Consider the following 7,479-nt stretch of genomic DNA (forward strand, 5'->3'; position numbering starts at 1 on the left):
ATTGACTTCTATTACATTGGTAAAATACATGGCAATGAAGCCTATGTCACTATCTATAATTATAGTGTTGTCCATCCATCAAGATGGATCCCATAATTATGGCAACGATCGAGTATCTCAACACTTTTGCAGTGTCCACATCATATTGTGGTTATACTTTCATACTGACTAACCAATGTCAAACATGCAACGTCTATGATTTTGGCGGTGACTCTAAAGTTGCAACGCTCATATGCACTTTATGTGTCCAACTTTCACTTAGTTCTCAAACTAAAGTACATAATGGATGAATTTTTATTCACGCTAAATATCTCCCTTAATATAAACATGATGCCTTGAGCACATCGCGAATGATTACCCATTCGTTTTTCAAGACCTCAAGTCTATCGCAGCTCACAATTTTATCACATAATCAACTTCAAATTGAGATATCATGATCAAATATTTTCCTATATACAGATCCAGTTGAAAAGTCGTTAATGCACTTTACATACTCGTAAGATGGTACTACCCTTTTTATGATGAAGAAACATGGAATTTCTTAAAATCATCAGATTCACCCAACGGGTGCTATACCATTATTTGAAATTCTTACTAGTACCGAGAATACTATGCAAATTAGTGATCAGAAAATAGAACCATGAGGAATTCGAAGTAAAGTGGAGGCTAATAGACAACCAAAGATAGAATTATCTCTTAATAGGAATTGGTCGTTATCAAATGATCAAAAGACAACTCTCAAGTTTGTCAAATGTGTGGTTATATAAATATTGTCCCTGTGATTACCAAACCCTCAAACATATGGTCAAACCACACCACATAATTATTGAAAAGGCAAATAAGTTCATTGGGATAATTTGAAAATTTGTAAACGTACAACCAGAAAATATTCTGGTAAATGATTGTTCTCAGATCTTCATCTGAAGGAGAACCAAAAATCTAGTGGATTAGAAGGAATGTGAATTCCCTTGCATCGATGATATGTTTGCGTAATTAAATTTTCAGTAATGTTGGAGACCTCATGTAATCTCCTAGTTATTCCCAAAATATCTTTAGCCTGTACTTGTGCTACTAAATGTAGTGCAATGTCCGATATGCTATTTTTCGGACATGATATTTTATAAATCTGAATGTATGGTTCAATTCATACTCAATATTGTTGCGTACACAATAATTTTCTACATCTTAATAAATGAATATTTAGCTTAATAACCTTATCCATCTTGGTTAGGGGAAGATTAGAAAAATATTGACAATCCTGTTGGTCACAACTCATCAAGTTACAAATTTTCCCAAATCATCAGATTTTATGTGCACCGCATGTGCCATAGGGGAAATAAGTTTTAAGGCACTCTCACCTTAAAATTATAAGCAGGACACTTATTTTTCCTTAAACACATTCAAAAGATATGTCTGGATTGCTTAACCATTATCTGGGGTAATTTAGATACTTCATGGTACTCATATACACATTCATAAAATGTTTTTAAGTGTGTCTCTTATCACACACAACCATGCATGGTCTTACCCAATAAATTGCTTAACTTATCAAAGTAGAAGCAAATTCTCCTGAACAAAGGATAAATCTATTCGAATGGACAATGTCGTTGAACTCATTTCACGAGAATTTTCTGATTGCATTCAGTACCCTATGTACATACCCATAATGGTTAAACTAAATTTCTTATCAAAGATAGTCAAATGAATCACATGACCATTTTTTAAAGAATTGTAAATTTACCAGCCTCTTGCTGGACACATACGACCTTACACATCGTAAGTATGATCTAAATCATACCAACTGCATATCATACTACTTCCCCCTTGTAGTAACTACGTGGAAATCAACAAAGTATTTCCCATCTGTGATAATTCGGTTACATACCGATATCACCACTCCATCGTACATCAGTGGACACTCACAGAAAATTAGGGATCTACGTGAGGAATAACAATTTATCCGTCAATCAAAATTATTCATAGCCCGTATGCTGATTGCATCAGCAATAAGGATATTTTCTGGCATGAGGGGGAGATAAGTACCACAAAGAATGCCGAGAAATAAATTAAAAATGTTATTGACATTCAATCCTTATATCCACGTACTCAAAGAATCTGAACTAAAAGTTTAGAGAATCATATATTTGCAACACATTGCAAATCTGCCACATACATTTACTGATAACAAGGTGTTACTAAATTCTATATTCCTGCAGTAAAGTGTCAGAAAAGAGTGGAGGTACCTGATAAACCACTCTTGTCCCCAAATGAGAGCAAAAGGGGGAGAAAATCTGACAAGACGAGATATAACTTCTCATATGCTTCCGCGGAAACAGAGGAAATCAAATCCTCAACCAGTAAATGTAATTCAACATCAAGTTGAAAGACACCTCACTGGATGCTCATAATCCAAAGCCCGGCATAAATGTGCACAAATTTTTTGGTGTCGGGAAATCGAAACACCTTGACTCCATTTGTTGTAGGAAATCACAAGGAGTTAAAAAGGAATAAATATTTTATCCATAAACTTCAGTGATTCCATCAGAATCATATAAACTAAAGACTACATTTGTCGACATATATTTCTTCTCAAATTGCTAAAACCTTTTTGAGCCCAGAACCAAAATCCATGGTAGAGTGCCTCTTGCACTCATATTGGTTCACATAAAAGGAAGCAAATAATGAAGAATAGCACTCGCTCGAGTGGTATTTATTGCAGTAATACCTACTCCTCATAAGTATCTTCCATATGGAATACTAAAAACTTCTCATTCATTGACAGAGTCAACGAGGTGGTGAGAAAGCGAGGCTTGTAGCAAAAGGGTTCACGCAGAGACCCGACATCGATTATGATATAACATACCCTCTTGGTATAAGTGGAATTATGTTTCGATACTAAATATCATTGGCAATAAAAATTAATAATAATATCCATGCAGTTGATGGATGAAGTGGCTACATACTCATATGAGTCACTTATTTCGGAAGTCTCTATTGAAGTCCCTGAAGGGCTTATACTTCCAAATCCAAAAGCAAATCACAACAAGTTTTGTGTAAAACTTCATAAGTCACTCTATGACTTGAAATAGTTGAAAATCATATGGTACTACCGACTAAATAAGTTCCTTCTTCAAAAGGATTGCTTGAATAATCATGATTGTTTATGTGTTTTAATAAAGAAATCAGAAGTTTTATTCCTTACATCACCTCAGTGTATATCAATGATTTCATCATCAATGTCTCGAAAGGACCTAAAAATACATAAAATCATCTCAAGACGGAAAATTTGGATTCAACCAAATTTAGCTTAAGCTTACAACTTGAGCATTCTCTCAAGAATACTTATATCAGTCTACATATATCCAAAACATATACGAGAAGTTCAATGTGGATATATCATATCAATAAAAGACATGTAATATGGTCATACTACCCCTGATAGGGTACAGATCCATTCATACCTAGGCGTGTTAATGAAGTGATATCAGGACCTGAAGTTCTATGTCTCACTAATGTCAAAGCACTCATATAATTGCAAACTATGTCAGGCCTGGCACTATATTTGCTATCTATGTTCGGAGTGCAACCCCCAACAAAAGGTATATGGTCGATATAAGAAATATCAGCTTATATCTCAAGCTCACAATAAATCTTGGATATTTCCATCAGGAAATACAAGATATGGCCATGATATGATATAATTATATTGGCTCTTTCTTTGATCCCAACAATGCCATGTTCTGTATCTCACTAATGTCAAAGCACTCATATAATTGCAAACTATGTCAGGCCTGGCACTATATTTGCTATCTATGTTCGGAGTGCAACCCCCAATAAAAGGTATATGGTCGATATAAGAAATATCAGCTTATATCTCAAGCTCACAATAAATCTTGGATATATCCATCAGGAAATACAAGATATGGCCATGATATGATATAATTATATTGGCTCTTTCTTTGATCCCAACAATGCCATATCAATGACTGAATTTGCTGGAATAGTCTTTGTATGGAAGTCATATAAATGGGCTTTAATGGCTATTTCTAGTTATCATTCTGACGTAATTGCTTTATCTAAAATCATTGCAAAATATGTTTGGCTTAGCAGAATGATTAACCACACTAAAAATCATGTGGTTGAGATTCATCAGAATTACATAACTTGATTTATCAAGACGTTACCACTTGTGTTACTCAAAAACTACAGGTTATATGAAGAGCAATATCATAAAGTACATTGCTCGAAAATTACTTATCCTCACGAATTATAGAAAGTGAGGAAACAATATGCAAACACCATACTTTGAAAATCCTACATATTATTCATAAGGTCATGATCATATCAATGGAATTTATATTACACATTCTCCAGATTTGCAAAGTTTAGGGGGAGTAATTTCCCAAACCTATAACCTATCAACAATCCCAAGATTGTATATATTGTACTCTTTTTCCCTTCATGAGTTTTCCCTAATGGTTTCTCATAAAGGTTTTTAACGAGACAATATAAACACAAGTGCCGATATATGTCATACACTTTCTCCTTATATTTTCCCCCACTGGGGTTTAAAGGAGTTTTCAATGGCATATCATATCACACTCTTTTCCCTTATGACTATTCTATCAAAGTTTCTCATAATGGTTTTTAATGATGCAATATCTTATTAAAAATCATACGTCATACTTTCTATTTTTCCTATCGAAGTTTTTAAAGAAAGTACTCAAGACATATTAATTGTTCTCTAAACTAATCGATGATTTTTCTCCTTCTTCAAAGGTTTTTCTCATATGAGTTATCAAGAGACAATAATCATTATATGTTGCATCATTTTTTCCTTATTATTTTCCCACTGGGTTTAAAAGAGTTTTAGCAATATATCTCCACTATTCTCCTCATATTTTTCCCATAGGGTTTTTGGAGGAGACATTCAAGATTATTCAAAGAATTTGTCAAGATGATGGATGTACCAAAGAAGAGACGTTGTACAAGGGGGAGTGTTAAGAATAGAATAGTTGTTTATTGATTAAGCTAATTAGGATTAAGTTAATTGTTAAATAGGTTGCTTGGTTCTCAAGCAACCATGTACTTCCTTGGCTCTCAAGGCAACTATGTAATTCCTTAGCTCTCAGGTAACCATGTGTTTACTTGACCGCCAAACATCATGTGTACTTCCGCCTGGGTATAAATACCCCACTTCTATCATCAATAAAGACTGATGGATCATCTTTCATTCAAACTCTCTCGTTCTTTACTTTTCACTTAAAACACTATCGTCGCGCAACGAGCGATCTCTGGTTGTGTCCACGTCGGCAGGGTGGCACTGTTCGTGCTGGCCAATTGGAAGGAAACATTCTCTTCATAGAAAAAACATGTGTTTACTTGACCGCCAAACATCATGTGTACTTCCGTCTGGGTATAAATACCCCATTTCTATCATCAATAAAGACTGATGAATCATCTTTCATTCAAACTCTCTCGTTCTTTACTTTTCACTTAAAACACTATCGTCGCGCAATGAGCGATCTCTGGTTGTGTCCACGTCGGCAGGGTGGCACTGTCCGTGCTGGCCAATTGGAAGGAAACATTCCCTTCGTAGGAAAAAAAGGCGTGGTCGTTTCCTTCCTCGAGAAGACAGAGAGAGGACGCACGCCACCTCCTCCCCACCTTCGCCAGATACGACCGCCCATTCATCGCCGCCACCCATCGCGTCGCCCGCCCCCGCCCGCAACCTTCTCTCGTCTTCCACCCATCCTCGCCGCGCCATCGCACTCCCGCAATCCTGTTAGCCTCTCTCCCTGACATGGCTTCACTTCCCGGTGCGAAACCCTAGCGGCGGCAGCGGCGGCGGCGGCGGCGGCGGCGGCGGCGGATTGGTGTGGGAGGTGGTTAGACGGCGGCCTCAGGCAGGGGCATACTGTAGGTGGCTCGACAGTCGCCTGGCAGGCTGTATAGGCAGCGGAGGTGGAGGTCGTGCGAGGCGGCTCTTCCGCCGATCCGTTCGTTCGAGTCCTTGGTTGCTGCGTTGACTTTCCTGGCTGCCGCCATGCTAGCAAGCACGGCCACTGCGACGTCTTCTCTGGTGCTACCGGCAAGCAGCCGACCACAGCACTGCCATGCCTCCGATGCTCCATGGTAGCCGGCCCTACATCTCCACTCAGGTACAGCTCGCCACTCCCCTCTCTCCTCTGGTATGGAACAGTTGGACTGCAGATAATGTACAGATTTGTGAGATGATGCTTGTGCTATCTTGTTCACGTTCTGATGAGGAAGAAAGGAAAATGCTGGAGCCAATGGATGTTTAGTGGGACTACGTTCTGATTTGACAAAGCTAAAGGAAGCATATATCACAAATTTCTATCGGTAATTGTTTTATCTCTCAAATTGGTTCTTTGGATGCTGAGAATTCACAATGCCTAGGTTAAATTAGTTGAGATTAGCTTTTTTGATAATTTGTCTCAATTCAATGAAGGAAAGAGAATATGGGGATGGTGTTTCATTCTTGGCCAGCTGCGGTTGCTGGCAGTGGAGGAGCAGCAGCGGCCGATGGCGGCGGACCAGATCGGCGTATCATGGGAGCGGCCACGACGGCCGTCACGAGTGGAGCAGAGCCAAGTTGGCGCGGCGGCCGGGCGCGATCTGGAGAACCTATGAGTGTGGTGCGCTATCGAGGCAGTCGCGACTTGCGCGAGTTGGAGGCGAGGTGACGGTGTTGACTGGGACGCCGTCGCAGATCCTCATCGTGCCGGCGGGCGAGGAGCTCGTTGAGGATCTCCTCTTCTCCAGGGATCCACGACGGAGGTGCTCGAGGAGGAAGTTCTTCTCGGATGCCATGGAAATTGTCAAGGTATGTCCCCGTTCCCCCTCCCCCTGTCTGGGTGATGCTAGGTTTGTGTTGGATGCCCATTTATGGTCCTTTTTGCCTTGTTCTTGTTGTAGACAGTACAAATCATTTTCATGAATTTCTGATGTGATTGCTTTAGTGATGATTTTTGCAGAAGCACATGCTGATGGTGCCCTTGCCTTTGGGATTAAAGAAGACCAGCTTACAACACTGACCAGAGATCATAAATACTCTACTCTGCAGCAGTATGAATGGGTGAGCTAATTTTGTTATCAGTGTGCTTCACACTTTTCTGTCATAGTTTGCGTCTTAAAAAATTCCCTACAAATTTCAGGGCTAGCAAATATGTTAAAGACAAATACAGAGAAGTGGGTCAGGGGAGTGGCTTCCAATATTGATGCGAGAAAAAAATGCCTTTTGGTCGAACACATACCCCTGTAAGAAAGGAAGAAGCTCCTTGGTAATGGAGATGCTATGTCAGGTAGAATTGATCTGCTAGCTTTGAGTTGGCTTCAGGAATGCCACAAATCCTCTAATATTCATCTTAAATAGTTAACCTTTAGTTCACTATGCCTGAGATATTCTTTGGTCATACCAGATTTGCGGCAGATTTTTTTTCATGACCTACCATTAGC

General features: G+C 39.1%; 2 long non-coding RNA genes across 8 annotated transcripts in view; one reads left to right on the forward strand and one right to left on the reverse strand.

The window, feature by feature from the left end:
- Positions 1 to 6,023: 6,023 nt before the first annotated feature.
- The window catches only part of LOC119269575, a 4,355-nt gene continuing 2,899 nt past the window's right edge, over positions 6,024 to 7,479 (forward strand). For 5 of the 6 annotated variants that reach the window (XR_005133647.1, XR_005133649.1, XR_005133652.1 and 2 more), the window contains exons 1-5: positions 6,024 to 6,161; positions 6,274 to 6,363; positions 6,473 to 6,847; positions 6,999 to 7,099; positions 7,179 to 7,325. This is a non-coding gene — a long non-coding RNA (uncharacterized LOC119269575). Of the gene's footprint in view, positions 6,162 to 6,273; positions 6,364 to 6,472; positions 6,848 to 6,983; positions 7,100 to 7,178; positions 7,326 to 7,479 lie in introns of all 6 variants that reach the window. The other variant, XR_005133650.1, reaches the window with a different exon arrangement.
- The window catches only part of LOC119269576, a 9,004-nt gene continuing 7,609 nt past the window's right edge, over positions 6,085 to 7,479 (reverse strand). For both annotated transcript variants that reach the window (XR_005133656.1, XR_005133653.1), the window contains exon 10: positions 6,085 to 6,207. This is a non-coding gene — a long non-coding RNA (uncharacterized LOC119269576). The remainder of the gene's footprint in view (positions 6,208 to 7,479) is intronic.

This window comes from Triticum dicoccoides, chromosome 3A, assembly GCF_002162155.2.
Source record: "Triticum dicoccoides isolate Atlit2015 ecotype Zavitan chromosome 3A, WEW_v2.0, whole genome shotgun sequence".
Classification (NCBI taxonomy): Eukaryota; Viridiplantae; Streptophyta; class Magnoliopsida; order Poales; family Poaceae; genus Triticum; species Triticum dicoccoides.